A 25366-nucleotide genomic window follows, 5' to 3' on the forward strand; every position below is an offset into this window, starting at 1 on the left:
GAGACACACTCACATTCACACTCATACACACAGATACTCACACCGACACAGACAGAGACACACTCACATTCACACTCACACACACACAGATACTCACATTGACACAGACAGAGACACTCACATTCACAATCACACACACAGATACTCACATCGACACAGACAGAGACACACTCACATTCACACTCACACACACAGATACTCACATTGACACAGACAGAGACACACTCACATTCACACTCACACACACAGATACTCACATTGACACAGACAGACAGAGACACACTCACATTCACACTCACACACACAGATACTCACATCGACACAGACAGAGACACACTCACATTCACACTCACACACACAGATACTCACACCGACACAGACAGAGACACACTCACATTCACACTCACACACACACAGATACTCACATCGACACAGACAGAGACACACTCACATCACACTCACACACACACAGATACTCACATCGACACACACAGAGACACACTCACATTCACACTCACACACACACAGATACTCACATCGACACAGACAGAGACACACTCACATTCACACTCACACATACAGCTACTCACATCAACACAGACAGAGACACACTCACATTCACACTCACACACACAGATTCTCACATTGACACAGACAGAGACACACTCACATTCACACTCACACACGCAGATACTCACATCGACACAGACAGAGACACACTCACATTCACACTCACACACACAGATACTCACATTGACACAGACAGAGACACACTCACATTCACACTCACACACACACAGATACTCACATTGACACAGAGACACACTCTCATTCACACTCACACACACACAGATACTCACATTGACACAGACAGAGACACACTCACATTCACACTCACACACACAGATACTCACACCGATACAGACAGAGACACACTCACATTCACACTCACACACAGATACTCACACCGGCACAGACAGAGACACACTCACATTCACACTCACACACACACAGATACTCACATCGACACAGACAGAGACACACTCACATTCACACTCACACACACAGATACTCACATTGACACAGACAGAGACACACTCACATTCACACTCACACACACAGATACTCACATTGACACCGACAGAGACACACTCACATTCACACTCACACACACACAGATACGCACATTGACACAGAGACACACTCACATTCACACTGACACACACAGATACTCACATTGACACAGACAGAGACACACTCACATTCACACTCATACACACAGATACTCACACCGACACAGACAGAGACACACTCACATTCACACTCACACACACATAGATACTCACATTGACACAGACAGAGACACTCACATTCACAATCACACACACAGATACTCACATCGACACAGACAGAGACACACTCACATTCACACTCACACACACAGATACTCACATTGACACAGACAGACAGAGACACACTTACATTCACACTCACACACACAGATACTCACATTGACACAGACAGAGACACACTCACATTCACACTCACACACACAGATACTCACACCGACACAGACAGAGACACACTCACATTCACACACAGATACTCACATTGACACAGAGACACACTCACATTCACACAATCACACTCACAGAAACTCACATCGACGCAGAGACACAATCACATTCACACTCACACATACATATACTCACATCAACACAGACAGAGACACACTCACATTCACACTCACACACACAGATACTCACATTGACACAGACAGAGACACACTCACATTCACACTCACACACACAGATACTCACATCGACACAGACAGAGACACACTCACATTCACACTCACACACACAGATACTCACATTGACACAGACGGAGAAACACTCACATTCACACTCACACACACAGATACTCACATTGACACCGACAGAGACACACTCACATTCACACTCACACACACACAGATACTCACACCGACACAGACAGAGACACACTCACATTCACACTCACACACACACAGATACTCACACCGACACAGAGATACACTCACATTCACACTCACACACACACAGATACTCACATCGACACAGACAGAGACACACTCACATTCACACTCACTCACACAGATACTCACATCGAAACAGACAGAGACACACTCACATTCACACTCACACACACAGATACTCACATTGACACAGACAGACAGAGACACACTCACATTCACACTCACACACACAGATACTCACATTGACACAGAGACACACACACATTCACACTCACACACACACAGATACTCACACCGACACAGACAGAGACACAATCACATTCACACACAGATACTCACATTGACACAGAGACACACTCACATTCACACACTCACACTCACAGAAACTCACATCGACACAGAGACACAGTCACATTCACACTGACACATATATATACTCACATCAACACAGACAGAGACACACTCACATTCACACTCACACACACAGATACTCACATTGACACAGACAGAGACACACTCACATTCACACTCACACACACAGATACTCACATCGACACAGACAGAGACACACTCACATTCACACTCACACACACAGATACTCATATTGACACAGACAGAGACACACTCACATTCACACTCACACACACAGATACTCACATCGACACAGACAGAGACACACTCACATTCACACTCACACACACACAGATACTCACACCGACACAGACAGAGACACACTCACATTCACACTCACACACACACAGATACTCACATCGACACAGACAGAGACACACTCACATCACACTCACACACACACAGATACTCACATCGACACACACAGAGACACACTCACATCATACTCACACACACAGATACTCACACGAACACAGAGACACACTAACATTCACACTCACACATACAGATACTCACATCAACACAGACAGAGACACACTCACATTCATACTCTCACACACAGATACTCACATTGACACAGACAGAGACACACTCACATTCACACTCACACACACAGATACTCACATTGACACAGACAGAGACACACTCACATTCACACTCACACACACAGACACTCACATTGACACAGACAGACAGAGACACACTCACATTCACACTCACACACACAGATACTCACACCGACACAGGCAGAGACACACTCACATTCACACTCACACACACAGATACTCACACCGACACAGACAGAGACACACTCACATTCACACTCACACACAGATACTCACACCACCCCATCAGAGACACACTCACATTCACACTCACACACACACATATACTCACATCGACACAGACAGAGACACACTCACATTCACACTCACACACACAGATACTCACATTGACACAGACAGAGACACACCCACATTCACACTCACACACACAGATACTCACATTGACACCGACAGAGACACACTCACATTCACACTCACACACACACAGATACTCACACCGACACAGACAGAGACACACTTACATTCACACTCACACACACACAGATACTCACACCGACACAGAGAAACACTCACATTCACACTCACACATACAGATACTCACATCAACACAGACAGAGACACACTCACATTCATACTCTCACACACAGATACTCACATTGACACAGACAGAGACACACTCACATTCACACTCACACACACAGATACTCACATCGACACAGACAGAGACACACTCACATTCACACTCACACACACAGATACTCACATTGACACAGACAGAGACACACTCACATTCACACTCACACACACACAAATACTCACATTGACACAGAGACACACTCACATTCACACTCACACACACAGATACTCACATTGACACAGACAGAGACACACTCACATTCACACTCATACACACAGATACTCACACCGACCCAGACAGAGACACACTCACATTCACACTCACACACACACAGATACTCACATTGACACAGACAGAGACACTACCATTCACAATCACACACACAGATACTCACCTCGACACAGACAGAGACACACTCACATTCACACTCACACACACAGATACTCACATTGACACAGACAGAGACACACTCACATTCACACTCACACACACAGATACTCACATTGACACAGACAGACAGAGACACACTCACATTCACACTCACACACACAGATACTCACATTGACACAGACAGAGACACACTCACATTCACACTCACACACACAGATACTCACATTGACACAGACAGAGACACACTCACATTCACACTCACACATACAGATACTCACATCAACACAGACAGAGACACACTCACATTCATACTCTCACACACAGATACTCACATTGACACAGACAGAGACACACTCACATTCACACTCACACACACAGATACTCACATCGACACAGACAGAGACACACTCACATTCACACTCACACACACAGATACTCACATTGACACAGACAGAGACACACTCACATTCACACTCACACACACACAGATACTCACATTGACACAGAGACACACTCACATTCACACTCACACACACAGATACTCACATTGACACAGACAGAGACACACTCACATTCACACTCATACACACAGATACTCACACCGACCCAGACAGAGACACACTCACATTCACACTCACACACACACAGATACTCACATTGACACAGACAGAGACACTCACATTCACAATCACACACACAGATACTCACATTCACACAGACAGAGACACACTCACATTCACACTCACACCCACAGATACTCACATTGACACAGACAGAGACACACTCACATTCACACTCACACACACAGATACTCACATTGACACAGACAGACAAAGACACACTCACATTCACACTCACACACACAGATACTCACATTGACACAGACAGAGACACACTCACATTCACACTCACACACACAGATACTCACATCGACACAGACAGAGACACACTCACATTCACACTCACACACACAGATACTCACATCGACACAGACAGAGACACACTCACATTCACACTCACACACACAGATACTCACACCGACACAGACAGAGACACACTCACATTCACACTCACACACACACAGATACTCACATCGACACAGACAGACACACACTCACATCACACTCACACACACACAGATACTCACATCGACACACACAGAGACACACTCACATCACACTCACACACACAGATACTCACACCAACACAGAGACACACTCACATTCACACTCACACATACAGATACTCACATCAACACAGACAGAGACACACTCACATTCATACTCTCACACACAGATACTCACATTGACACAGACAGAGACACACTCACATTCACACTCACACACACAGATACTCACATCGACACAGACAGAGACACACTCACATTCACACTCACACACAGATACTCACATCGACACAGACAGACAGAGACACACTCACATTCACACTCACACACACAGATACTCACATCGACACAGACAGTGACACACTCACATTCACACTCACACACACAGATACTCACATTGACACAGACAGAGACACACTCACATTCACACTCACACACACAGATCCTCACATTGACACAGACAGACAGAGACACACTCACATTCACACTCACACACACAGATACTCACATTGACACAGACAGAGACACACTCACATTCACACTCACACACACAGATACTCACATTGACACAGACAGAGACACACTCACATTCACACTCACACACACACAGACACTCACATTGACACAGACAGACAAAGACACACTCACATTCACACTCACACACACAGATACTCACACCGACACAGGCAGAGACACACTCACATTCGCACTCACACACACAGATACTCACACCGACACAGACAGAGACACACTCACATTCACACTCACACACAGATACTCACACCAGCACAGTCAGAGACACACTCACATTCACACTCACACACACACAGATACTCACATCGACACAGACAGAGACACACTCAGATTCACACTCACACACACAGATACTCACATTGACACAGACAGAGACACACTCACATTCACACTCACACACACAGATACTCACATTGACACCGACAGAGACACACTCACATTCACACTCACACACACACAGATACTCACACCGACACAGACAGAGACACACTTACATTCACACTCACACACACACAGATACTCACACCGACACAGAGACACACTCACATTCACACTCACACACACACAGATACTCACATCGACAAAGACAGAGACACACTCACATTCACGCTCACTCACAAAGATACTCACATCGAAACAGAGACACACTCACATTCACACTCACACACACAGATACTCACATTGACACAGACAGACAGAGACACACTCACATTCACACTCACACACACAGATACTTACATTGACACAGAGACACACTCACATTCACACTCACACACACACAGATACTCACACCGACACAGACAGAGACACACTCACATTCACACTCACACACACAGATACTCACGTTGACACAGAGAGAGACACACTCACATTCACACTCACACACACAGATACTCACATTGACACAGACAGAGACACACTCACATTCACACTCACACACACACAGATACTCACATTGACACAGACAGAGACACACTCACATTCTCACTCACACACACACAGATACTCACATTGACACAGAGACACACTCACATTCACACTCACACACACAGATACTCACATTGACACAGACAGAGACACACTCACATTCACACTCACACACACAGATACTCACACCGACACAGACAGAGACACACTCACATTCATCTGACACAAACACAGATACTCACATTGACACAGACAGAGACACACTCACATTCAAACTCACACACACAGATACTCACATTGACACAGACAGACAGAGACACACTCACATTCACACTCACACACACAGATACTCACATTGACACAGACAGAGACACACTCACATTCACAATCACACACACAGATACTCACATTCACACTCACACACACAGACACTCACATTGACACAGACAGAGACACACTCACATTCACACTCATACACACAGATACTCACACCGACACAGACAGAGACACACTCACATTCACACTCACACACACACAGATACTCACATTGACACAGACAGAGACACTCACATTCACAATCACACACACAGATACTCACATCGACACAGACAGAGACACACTCACATTCACACTCACACACACAGATACTCACATTGACACAGACAGAGACACACTCACATTCACACTCACACACACAGATACTCACATTGACACAGACAGACAGAGACACACTCACATTCACACTCACACACACAGATACTCACATCGACACAGACAGAGACACACTCACATTCACACTCACACACACAGATACTCACACCGACACAGACAGAGACACACTCACATTCACACTCACACACACACAGATACTCACATCGACACAGACAGAGACACACTCACATCACACTCACACACACACAGATACTCACATCGACACACACAGAGACACACTCACATTCACACTCACACACACACAGATACTCACATCGACACAGACAGAGACACACTCACATTCACACTCACACATACAGCTACTCACATCAACACAGACAGAGACACACTCACATTCACACTCACACACACAGATTCTCACATTGACACAGACAGAGACACACTCACATTCACACTCACACACGCAGATACTCACATCGACACAGACAGAGACACACTCACATTCACACTCACACACACAGATACTCACATTGACACAGACAGAGACACACTCACATTCACACTCACACACACACAGATACTCACATTGACACAGAGACACACTCTCATTCACACTCACACACACACAGATACTCACATTGACACAGACAGAGACACACTCACATTCACACTCACACACACAGATACTCACACCGATACAGACAGAGACACACTCACATTCACACTCACACACAGATACTCACACCGGCACAGACAGAGACACACTCACATTCACACTCACACACACACAGATACTCACATCGACACAGACAGAGACACACTCACATTCACACTCACACACACAGATACTCACATTGACACAGACAGAGACACACTCACATTCACACTCACACACACAGATACTCACATTGACACCGACAGAGACACACTCACATTCACACTCACACACACACAGATACGCACATTGACACAGAGACACACTCACATTCACACTGACACACACAGATACTCACATTGACACAGACAGAGACACACTCACATTCACACTCATACACACAGATACTCACACCGACACAGACAGAGACACACTCACATTCACACTCACACACACATAGATACTCACATTGACACAGACAGAGACACTCACATTCACAATCACACACACAGATACTCACATCGACACAGACAGAGACACACTCACATTCACACTCACACACACAGATACTCACATTGACACAGACAGACAGAGACACACTTACATTCACACTCACACACACAGATACTCACATTGACACAGACAGAGACACACTCACATTCACACTCACACACACAGATACTCACACCGACACAGACAGAGACACACTCACATTCACACACAGATACTCACATTGACACAGAGACACACTCACATTCACACAATCACACTCACAGAAACTCACATCGACGCAGAGACACAATCACATTCACACTCACACATACATATACTCACATCAACACAGACAGAGACACACTCACATTCACACTCACACACACAGATACTCACATTGACACAGACAGAGACACACTCACATTCACACTCACACACACAGATACTCACATCGACACAGACAGAGACACACTCACATTCACACTCACACACACAGATACTCACATTGACACAGACGGAGAAACACTCACATTCACACTCACACACACAGATACTCACATTGACACCGACAGAGACACACTCACATTCACACTCACACACACACAGATACTCACACCGACACAGACAGAGACACACTCACATTCACACTCACACACACACAGATACTCACACCGACACAGAGATACACTCACATTCACACTCACACACACACAGATACTCACATCGACACAGACAGAGACACACTCACATTCACACTCACTCACACAGATACTCACATCGAAACAGACAGAGACACACTCACATTCACACTCACACACACAGATACTCACATTGACACAGACAGACAGAGACACACTCACATTCACACTCACACACACAGATACTCACATTGACACAGAGACACACACACATTCACACTCACACACACACAGATACTCACACCGACACAGACAGAGACACAATCACATTCACACACAGATACTCACATTGACACAGAGACACACTCACATTCACACACTCACACTCACAGAAACTCACATCGACACAGAGACACAGTCACATTCACACTGACACATATATATACTCACATCAACACAGACAGAGACACACTCACATTCACACTCACACACACAGATACTCACATTGACACAGACAGAGACACACTCACATTCACACTCACACACACAGATACTCACATCGACACAGACAGAGACACACTCACATTCACACTCACACACACAGATACTCATATTGACACAGACAGAGACACACTCACATTCACACTCACACACACAGATACTCACATCGACACAGACAGAGACACACTCACATTCACACTCACACACACACAGATACTCACACCGACACAGACAGAGACACACTCACATTCACACTCACACACACACAGATACTCACATCGACACAGACAGAGACACACTCACATCACACTCACACACACACAGATACTCACATCGACACACACAGAGACACACTCACATCATACTCACACACACAGATACTCACACGAACACAGAGACACACTAACATTCACACTCACACATACAGATACTCACATCAACACAGACAGAGACACACTCACATTCATACTCTCACACACAGATACTCACATTGACACAGACAGAGACACACTCACATTCACACTCACACACACAGATACTCACATTGACACAGACAGAGACACACTCACATTCACACTCACACACACAGACACTCACATTGACACAGACAGACAGAGACACACTCACATTCACACTCACACACACAGATACTCACACCGACACAGGCAGAGACACACTCACATTCACACTCACACACACAGATACTCACACCGACACAGACAGAGACACACTCACATTCACACTCACACACAGATACTCACACCACCCCATCAGAGACACACTCACATTCACACTCACACACACACATATACTCACATCGACACAGACAGAGACACACTCACATTCACACTCACACACACAGATACTCACATTGACACAGACAGAGACACACCCACATTCACACTCACACACACAGATACTCACATTGACACCGACAGAGACACACTCACATTCACACTCACACACACACAGATACTCACACCGACACAGACAGAGACACACTTACATTCACACTCACACACACACAGATACTCACACCGACACAGAGAAACACTCACATTCACACTCACACATACAGATACTCACATCAACACAGACAGAGACACACTCACATTCATACTCTCACACACAGATACTCACATTGACACAGACAGAGACACACTCACATTCACACTCACACACACAGATACTCACATCGACACAGACAGAGACACACTCACATTCACACTCACACACACAGATACTCACATTGACACAGACAGAGACACACTCACATTCACACTCACACACACACAAATACTCACATTGACACAGAGACACACTCACATTCACACTCACACACACAGATACTCACATTGACACAGACAGAGACACACTCACATTCACACTCATACACACAGATACTCACACCGACCCAGACAGAGACACACTCACATTCACACTCACACACACACAGATACTCACATTGACACAGACAGAGACACTACCATTCACAATCACACACACAGATACTCACCTCGACACAGACAGAGACACACTCACATTCACACTCACACACACAGATACTCACATTGACACAGACAGAGACACACTCACATTCACACTCACACACACAGATACTCACATTGACACAGACAGACAGAGACACACTCACATTCACACTCACACACACAGATACTCACATTGACACAGACAGAGACACACTCACATTCACACTCACACACACAGATACTCACATTGACACAGACAGAGACACACTCACATTCACACTCACACATACAGATACTCACATCAACACAGACAGAGACACACTCACATTCATACTCTCACACACAGATACTCACATTGACACAGACAGAGACACACTCACATTCACACTCACACACACAGATACTCACATCGACACAGACAGAGACACACTCACATTCACACTCACACACACAGATACTCACATTGACACAGACAGAGACACACTCACATTCACACTCACACACACACAGATACTCACATTGACACAGAGACACACTCACATTCACACTCACACACACAGATACTCACATTGACACAGACAGAGACACACTCACATTCACACTCATACACACAGATACTCACACCGACCCAGACAGAGACACACTCACATTCACACTCACACACACACAGATACTCACATTGACACAGACAGAGACACTCACATTCACAATCACACACACAGATACTCACATTCACACAGACAGAGACACACTCACATTCACACTCACACCCACAGATACTCACATTGACACAGACAGAGACACACTCACATTCACACTCACACACACAGATACTCACATTGACACAGACAGACAAAGACACACTCACATTCACACTCACACACACAGATACTCACATTGACACAGACAGAGACACACTCACATTCACACTCACACACACAGATACTCACATCGACACAGACAGAGACACACTCACATTCACACTCACACACACAGATACTCACATCGACACAGACAGAGACACACTCACATTCACACTCACACACACAGATACTCACACCGACACAGACAGAGACACACTCACATTCACACTCACACACACACAGATACTCACATCGACACAGACAGACACACACTCACATCACACTCACACACACACAGATACTCACATCGACACACACAGAGACACACTCACATCACACTCACACACACAGATACTCACACCAACACAGAGACACACTCACATTCACACTCACACATACAGATACTCACATCAACACAGACAGAGACACACTCACATTCATACTCTCACACACAGATACTCACATTGACACAGACAGAGACACACTCACATTCACACTCACACACACAGATACTCACATCGACACAGACAGAGACACACTCACATTCACACTCACACACAGATACTCACATCGACACAGACAGACAGAGACACACTCACATTCACACTCACACACACAGATACTCACATCGACACAGACAGTGACACACTCACATTCACACTCACACACACAGATACTCACATTGACACAGACAGAGACACACTCACATTCACACTCACACACACAGATCCTCACATTGACACAGACAGACAGAGACACACTCACATTCACACTCACACACACAGATACTCACATTGACACAGACAGAGACACACTCACATTCACACTCACACACACAGATACTCACATTGACACAGACAGAGACACACTCACATTCACACTCACACACACACAGACACTCACATTGACACAGACAGACAAAGACACACTCACATTCACACTCACACACACAGATACTCACACCGACACAGGCAGAGACACACTCACATTCGCACTCACACACACAGATACTCACACCGACACAGACAGAGACACACTCACATTCACACTCACACACAGATACTCACACCAGCACAGTCAGAGACACACTCACATTCACACTCACACACACACAGATACTCACATCGACACAGACAGAGACACACTCAGATTCACACTCACACACACAGATACTCACATTGACACAGACAGAGACACACTCACATTCACACTCACACACACAGATACTCACATTGACACCGACAGAGACACACTCACATTCACACTCACACACACACAGATACTCACACCGACACAGACAGAGACACACTTACATTCACACTCACACACACACAGATACTCACACCGACACAGAGACACACTCACATTCACACTCACACACACACAGATACTCACATCGACAAAGACAGAGACACACTCACATTCACGCTCACTCACAAAGATACTCACATCGAAACAGAGACACACTCACATTCACACTCACACACACAGATACTCACATTGACACAGACAGACAGAGACACACTCACATTCACACTCACACACACAGATACTTACATTGACACAGAGACACACTCACATTCACACTCACACACACACAGATACTCACACCGACACAGACAGAGACACACTCACATTCACACTCACACACACAGATACTCACGTTGACACAGAGAGAGACACACTCACATTCACACTCACACACACAGATACTCACATTGACACAGACAGAGACACACTCACATTCACACTCACACACACACAGATACTCACATTGACACAGACAGAGACACACTCACATTCTCACTCACACACACACAGATACTCACATTGACACAGAGACACACTCACATTCACACTCACACACACAGATACTCACATTGACACAGACAGAGACACACTCACATTCACACTCACACACACAGATACTCACACCGACACAGACAGAGACACACTCACATTCATCTGACACAAACACAGATACTCACATTGACACAGACAGAGACACACTCACATTCAAACTCACACACACAGATACTCACATTGACACAGACAGACAGAGACACACTCACATTCACACTCACACACACAGATACTCACATTGACACAGACAGAGACACACTCACATTCACAATCACACACACAGATACTCACATTCACACTCACACACACAGATACCCACATCGACACAGACAGAGACACACTCACATTCACACTCACGCACACAGACACTCACATTGACACAGACAGAGACACACTCACATTCACACTCATACACATAGATACTCACACCGACACAGACAGAGACACACTCACATTCACACTCACACACACACAGATACTCACATTGACACAGACAGAGACACTCACATTCACAATCACACACACAGATACTCACATCGACACAGACAGAGACACACTCACATTCACACTCACACACACAGATACTCACATTGACACAGACAGAGACACACTCACATTCACACTCACACACACAGATACTCACATTGACACAGTCAGACAGAGACACACTCACATTCACACTCACACACACAGATACTCACATTGACACAGACAGAGACACACTCACATTCACACTCACACACACAGATACTCACATTGACACAGACAGAGACACACTCACATTCACACTCACACACACAGACACTCACATTGACACAGACAGACAGAGACACACTCACATTCACACTCACACACACAGATACTCACATCGACACAGACAGAGACACACTCACATTCACACTCACACACACAGATACTCACAGCGACACAGACAGAGACACACTCACATTCACACTCACACACACACAGATACTCACATCGACACAGACAGAGACACACTCACATCACACTCACACACACAGATACTCACACCAACACAGAGACACACTCACATTCACACTCACACATACAGATACTCACATCAACACAGACAGAGACACAATCACATTCACACTCACACACACAGATTCTCACATTGACACAGACAGAGACACACTCACATTCACACTCACACACACAGATACTCACATCGACACAGACAGAGACACACTCACATTCACACTCACACACACAGATACTCACATTGACACAGACAGAGACACACTCACATTCACACTCACACACACACAGATACTCACATTGACACAGAGACACACTCTCATTCACACTCACACACACACAGATACTCACATTGACACAGACAGAGACACACTCACATTCACACTCACACACACAGATACTCACACCGATACAGACAGAGACACACTCACATTCACACTCACACACAGATACTCACACCGGCACAGACAGAGACACACTCACATTCACACTCACACACACACAGATACTCACATCGACACAGACAGAGACACACTCACATTCACACTCACACACACAGATACTCACATTGACACAGACAGAGACACACTCACATTCACACTCACACACACAGATACTCACATTGACACCGACAGAGACACACTCACATTCACACTCACACACACACAGATACGCACATTGACACAGAGACACACTCACATTCACACTGACACACACAGATACTCACATTGACACAGACAGAGACACACTCACATTCACACTCATACACACAGATACTCACACCGACACAGACAGAGACACACTCACATTCACAATCACACACACAGATACTCACATCGACACAGACAGAGACACACTCACATTCACACTCACACACACAGATACTCACATTGACACAGACAGACAGAGACACACTCACATTCACACACAGATACTCACATTGACACAGAGACACACTCACATTCACACAATCACACTCACAGAAACTCACATCGACGCAGAGACACACTCACATTCACACTCACACATACATATACTCACATCAACACAGACAGAGACACACTCACATTCACACTCACACACACAGATACTCACATTGACACAGACAGAGACACACTCACATTCACACTCTCACACACAGATACTCACATCGACACAGACAGAGACACACTCACATTCACACTCACACACACAGATACTCACATTGACACAGACGGAGAAACACTCACATTCACACTCACACACACAGATACTCACATTGACACCGACAGAGACACACTCACATTCACACTCACACACACACAGATACTCACACCGACACAGACAGAGACACACTCACATTCACACTCACACACACACAGATACTCACACCGACACAGAGATACACTCACATTCACACTCACACACACACAGATACTCACATCGACACAGACAGAGACACACTCACATTCACACTCACTCACACAGATACTCACATCGAAACAGACAGAGACACACTCACATTCACACTCACACACACAGATACTCACATTGACACAGACAGACAGAGACACACTCACATTCACACTCACACACACAGATACTCACATTGACACAGAGACACACACACATTCACACTCACACACACACAGATACTCACACCGACACAGACAGAGACACAATCACATTCACACACAGATACTCACATTGACACAGAGACACACTCACATTCACACACTCACACTCACAGAAACTCACATCGACACAGAGACACAGTCACATTCACACTGACACATATATATACTCACATCAACACAGACAGAGACACACTCACATTCACACTCACACACACAGATACTCACATTGACACAGACAGAGACACACTCACATTCACACTCACACACACAGATACTCACATCGACACAGACAGAGACACACTCACATTCACACTCACACACACAGATACTCATATTGACACAGACAGAGACACACTCACATTCACACTCACACACACACAGATACTCACATCGACACAGACAGAGACACACTCACATTCACACTCACACACACACAGATACTCACACCGACACAGACAGAGACACACTCACATTCACACTCACACACACACAGATACTCACATTGACACAGACAGACAGAGACACACTTACATTCACACTCACACACACAGATACTCACATCGACACACATAGAGACACACTCACATTCACACTCACACACACAGATACTCACACCGACACAGACAGAGACACACTCACATTCACACTCACACACACACAGATACTCACATCGACACAGGCAGAGACACACTCACATTCACACACTCACACACACAGATACACACATCGACGCAGAGAAACACTCACATTCACACTCACACACACAGATACTCACATTGACACAGAGACACACTCACATTCACACACTCACACACAGATACTCACACCGACACAGAGACACACTCACATTCACACTCCCACACACAGATACTCACATCGACACAGACAGAGACACACTCACATTCACACTCATACACACAGATACTCAAACCGACACAGACAGAGACACACTCACATTCACACTCAGACACACACGGATACTCACATTGACACAGACAGAGACACTCACATTCACAATCACACACACAGATACTCACATCGACACAGACAGAGACACACTCACATTCACACTCACACACACAGATACTCACATTGACACAGACAGAGACACACTCACATTCACACTCACACACACAGATACGCACATTGACACAGACAGACAGAGACACACTCACATTCACACTCACACACACAGATACTCACATTGACACAGACAGAGACACACTCACATTCACACACACAGATACTCACATTGACACAGACAGAGACACACTCACATTCACACTCACACACACAGATACTCACATTGACACAGACAGAGACACACTCACATTCACACACTCACACACAGATACTCACACCGACACAGAGACACACTCACATTCACACTCCCACACACAGATACTCACATCGACACAGACAGAGACACACTCACATTCACACTCACACACACAGATACTCACATTGACACAGACAGAGACACACTCACATTCACACTCACACACACACAGATACTCACATTGACACAGAGACACACTCACATTCACACTCACACACACAGATACTCACATTGACACAGACAGAGACACACTCACATTCACACTCATACACACAGATACTCACACCGACACAGACAGAGACACACTCACATTCACACTCACACACACACGGATACTCACATTGACACAGACAGAGACACTCACATTCACAATCACACACACAGATACTCACATCGACACAGACAGAGACACACTCACATTCACACTCACACACACAGATACTCACATTGACACAGACAGAGACACACTCACATTCACACTCACACACACAGATACGCACATTGACACAGACAGACAGAGACACACTCACATTCACACTCACACACACAGATACTCACATTGACACAGACAGAGACACAGTCACATTCAAACTCACACACAGATACTCACATCGACACAGACAGACAGAGACACACTCACATTCACACTCACACACACAGACACTCACATTGACACAGACAGACAGAGACACACTCACATTCACACTCACACACCCAGATACTCACATCGACACAGACAGAGACACACTCACATTCACACTCACACACACAGATACTCACACCGACACAGACAGAGACACACTCACATTCACACTCACACACACAGATACTCACATCGACACAGACAGAGACACACTCACATCACACTCACACACACACAGATACTCACATCGACACACACAGAGACACACTCACATCACACTCTCACACACAGATACTCACACCAACACAGAGACACACTCATATTCACACTCACACATACAGATACTCACATCAACACAGACAGAGACACACTCACATTCACACTCACACACACAGATACTCACATTGACACAGACAGAGACACACTCACATTCACACTCACACACACACACAGATACTCACATTGACACAGAGACACACTCTCATTCACACTCACACTCACACAGATACTCACATTGACACAGACAGAGACACACTTACATTCACACTCAGACACACAGATACTCACACCGACACAGACAGAGACACACTCACATTCACACTCACACACACACAGATACTCACATTGACACAGAGACACACTCACATTCACACTCACACACACAGATACTCACATCGACACAGACAGAGACACACTCACATTCACACTCACACACTCAGATACTCACATTGACACAGACAGAGACACACTCACATTCACACTCACACACACAGATACTCACATTGACACAGACAGACAGAGACACACTCACATTCACACTCACACACACAGATACTCACATTGACACAGACAGAGACACACTCACATTCACACTCACACACACAGACACTCACATTGACACAGACAGACAGAGACACACTCACATTCACACTCACACACACAGATACTCACACCGACACAGGCAGAGACACACTCACATTCACACTCACACTCACACACACAGATACTCACACCGACACAGACAGAGACACACTCACATTCACACTCACACACAGATACTCACACCGGCACAGACAGAGACACACTCACATTCACACTCACACACACACAGATACTCACATCGACACAGACAGAGACACACTCACATTCACACTAACACACACACAGATACTCACATTGACACAGACAGAGACACACTCACATTCACACTCACACACACAGATACTCACATCGACACAGACAGAGACACACTCACATTCACACTCACACACACACAGATACGCACATTGACACAGAGACACACTCACATTCACACTCACACACACAGATACTCACATTGACACAGACAGAGACACACTCACATTCACACTCATACACACAGATACTCACACCGACACAGACAGAGACACACTCACATTCACACTCACACACACACAGATACTCACATTGACACAGAGACACTCACATTCACAATCACACACACAGATACTCACATCGACACAGACAGAGACACACTCACATTCACACTCACACACACAGATACTCACATTGACACAGACAGAGACACACTCACATTCACACTCACACACACAGATACTCACATTGACACAGACAGACAGAGACACACTCACATTCACACTCACACACACAGATACTCACATTGACACAGACAGAGACACACTCACATTCACACTCACACACACAGATACTCATATTGACACAGACAGAGACACACTCACATTCACACTCACACACACAGACACTCACATTGACACAGACAGACAGAGACACACTCACATTCACACTCACACACACAGATACTCACATCGACACAGACAGAGACACACTCACATTCACACTCACACACACAGATACTCACACCGACACAGACAGAGACACACTCACATTCACACTCACACACACACAGATACTCACATCGACACAGAAAGAGACACACTCACATTCACACTCACACACACAGATACTCACATTGACACAGACAGACAGAGACACACTCACATTCACACTCACACACACACAGATACTCACATTGACACAGAGACACACTCATATTCACACTCACACATACAGATACTCACATCAACACAGACAGAGACACACTCACATTCACACTCACACACACAGATACTCACATTGACACAGACAGAGACACATTCACATTCACACTCACACACACAGATACTCACATCGACACAGACAGAGACACACTCACATTCACACTCACACACACAGATACTCACATTGACATAGACAGAGACACACTCACATTCACACTCACACACACACAGATACTCACATTGACACAGAGACACACTCACATTCACACTCACACACACAGATACTCACATCGACACAGACAGAGACACACTCACATTCACACTCACACACAAAGATACTCACATTGACACAGACAGAGACACGCTCACATTCACACTCACACACCCAGATACTCACATCGACACAGACAGAGACACACTCACATTCACACTCACACACACACAGTTACTCACATCGACACAGACAGAGACACACTCACATCACACTCACGCACACACAGATACTCACATCGACACACACAGAGACACACTCACAACACACTCACACACACAGATACTCACACCAACACAGAGACACACTCATATTCACACTCACACATACAGATACTCACATCAACACAGACAGAGACACACTCACATTCACACTCACACACACAGATACTCACATTGACACAGACAGAGACACACTCACATTCACACTCACACACACAGATACTCACATCGACACAGACAGATACACACTCACATTCACACACACACACAGATACTCACATTGACACAGACAGAGACACACTCACATTCACACTCACACACAGATACTCACATTGACACAGAGACACACACTCATTCACACTCACACACACACAGATACTCACATTGACACAGACAGAGACACACTCACATTCACACTCACACACACAGATACTCACACCGACACAGACAGAGACACACTCACATTCACACTCACACACACACAGATACTCACATTGACACAGACAGAGACACACTCACATTCACACTCACACACTCAGATACTCACATTGACACAGACAGAGACACACTCACATTCACACTCACACACACAGATACTCCCATTGACACAGACAGACAGAGGCACACTCACATTCACACTCACACACACAGATACTCACATTGACACAGACAGAGACACACTCACATTCACACTCACACACACAGACACTCACATTGACACAGACAGACAGAGACACACTCACATTCACACTCACACACACAGATACTCACACCGACACAGGCAGAGACACACTCACATTCACACTCACACTCACACACACAGATACTCACACCGACACAGACAGAGACACACTCACATTCACACTCACACACAGATACTCACACCGACACAGACAGAGACACACTCACATTCACACTCACACACACACAGATACTCACATCGACACAGACAGAGACACACTCACATTCACACTAACACACACACAGATACTCACATTGACACAGACAGAGACACACTCACATTCACACTCACACACACAGATACTCACATCGACACAGACAGAGACACACTCACATTCACACTCACACACACACAGATACGCACATTGACACAGAGACACACTCACATTCACACTCACACACACAGATACTCACACCGACACAGACAGAGACACACTCACATTCACACTCACACACACACAGATACTCATATTGACACAGACAGAGGCACTCACATTCACAATCACACACACAGATACTCACATCGACACAGACAGAGACACACTCACATTCACACTCACACACACAGATACTCACATTGACACAGACAGAGACACACTCACATTCACACTCACACACACAGATACTCACATTGACACAGACAGACAGAGACACACTCACATTCACACTCACACACACAGATACTCACATTGACACAGACAGAGACACACTCACATTCACACACACAGATACTCACATTGACACAGACAGAGACACACTCACATTCACACTCACACACACAGACACTCACATTGACACAGACAGACAGAGACACACTCACATTCACACTCACACACCCAGATACTCACAACGACACAGACAGAGACACACTCACATTCACACTCACACACACAGATACTCACACCGACACAGACAGAGACACACTCACATTCACACTCACACACACACAGATACTCACATTGACACAGAGACACACTCACATTCACACTCACACACACAGATACTCACATCGACACAGACAGAGACACACTCACATTCACACTCACACACACAGATACTCACATTGACACAGACAGAGACACGCTCACATTCACACTCACACACCCAGATACTCACATCGACACAGACAGAGACACACTCACATTCACACTCACACACACACAGTTACTCACATCGACACAGACAGAGACACACTCACATCACACTCACGCACACACAGATACTCACATCGACACACACAGAGACACACTCACAACACACTCACACACACAGATACTCACACCAACACAGAGACACACTCATATTCACACTCACACATACAGATACTCACATCAACACAGACAGAGACACACTCACATTCACACTCACACACACAGATACTCACATTGACACAGACAGAGACACACTCACATTCACACTCACACACACAGATACTCACATCGACACAGACAGATACACACTCACATTCACACTCACACACACAGATACTCACATTGACACAGACAGAGACACACTCACATTCACACTCACACACAGATACTCACATTGACACAGAGACACACACTCATTCACACTCACACACACACAGATACTCACATTGACACAGACAGAGACACACTCACATTCACACTCACACACACAGATACTCACACCGACACAGACAGAGACACACTCACATTCACACTCACACACACACAGATACTCACATTGACACAGACAGAGACACACTCACATTCACACTCACACACTCAGATACTCACATTGACACAGACAGAGACACACTCACATTCACACTCACACACACAGATACTCCCATTGACACAGACAGACAGAGGCACACTCACAATCACACTCACACACACAGATACTCACATTGACACAGACAGAGACACACTCACATTCACACTCACACACACAGACACTCACATTGACACAGACAGACAGAGACACACTCACATTCACACTCACACACACAGATACTCACACCGACACAGGCAGAGACACACTCACATTCACACTCACACTCACACACACAGATACTCACACCGACACAGACAGAGACACACTCACATTCACACTCACACACAGATACTCACACCGACACAGACAGAGACACACTCACATTCACACTCACACACACACAGATACTCACATCGACACAGACAGAGACACACTCACATTCACACTAACACACACACAGATACTCACATTGACACAGACAGAGACACACTCACATTCACACTCACACACACAGATACTCACATCGACACAGACAGAGACACACTCACATTCACACTCACACACACACAGATACGCACATTGACACAGAGACACACTCACATTCACACTCACACACACAGATACTCACACCGACACAGACAGAGACACACTCACATTCACACTCACACACACACAGATACTCACATTGACACAGACAGAGGCACTCACATTCACAATCACACACACAGATACTCACATCGACACAGACAGAGACACACTCACATTCACACTCACACACACAGATACTCACATTGACACAGACAGAGACACACTCACATTCACACTCACACACACAGATACTCACATTGACACAGACAGACAGAGACACACTCACATTCACACTCACACACACAGATACTCACATTGACACAGACAGAGACACACTCACATTCACACACACAGATACTCACATTGACACAGACAGAGACACACTCACATTCACACTCACACACACAGACACTCACATTGACACAGACAGACAGAGACACACTCACATTCACACTCACACACCCAGATACTCACAACGACACAGACAGAGACACACTCACATTCACACTCACACACACAGATACTCACACCGACACAGACAGAGACACACTCACATTCACACTCACACACACACAGATACTCACATCGACACAGACAGAGACACACTCACATCATACTCACACACACACAGATACTCACATCGACACACACAGAGACACACTCACATCACACTCACACACACAGATACTCACACCAACACAGAGACACACTCACATTCACACTCACACATACAGATACTCACATCAACACAGACAGAGACACACTCACATTCACACTCACACACACAGATACTCACATTGACACAGACAGAGACACACTCACATTCACACTCACACACACAGATACTCACATCGACACAGACAGAGACACACTCACATTCACACTCACACACACAGATACTCACATTGACACAGACAGAGACACACTCACATTCACACTCACACACACACAGATACTCACATTGACACAGAGACACGCTCTCATTCATACTCACACACACACAGATACTCACATTGACACAGACAGAGACACACTCACATTCACACTCACACACACAGATACTAACACCGACACAGACAGAGACACACTCACATTCACACTCACACACACACAGATACTCACATTGACACAGAGACACACTCACATTCACACTCACACACACAGATACTCACATCGACACAGACAGAGACACACTCACATTCACACTCACACACACAGATACTCACATTGACACAGACAGAGACACACTCACATTCACACTCACGCACACAGATACTCACATTGACACAGACAGACAGAGACACACTCACATTCACACTCACACACACAGATACTCACATTGACACAG

The sequence above is a fragment of the Chiloscyllium punctatum genome, chromosome 28, assembly GCF_047496795.1.
Source record: "Chiloscyllium punctatum isolate Juve2018m chromosome 28, sChiPun1.3, whole genome shotgun sequence".
Classification (NCBI taxonomy): Eukaryota; Metazoa; Chordata; class Chondrichthyes; order Orectolobiformes; family Hemiscylliidae; genus Chiloscyllium; species Chiloscyllium punctatum.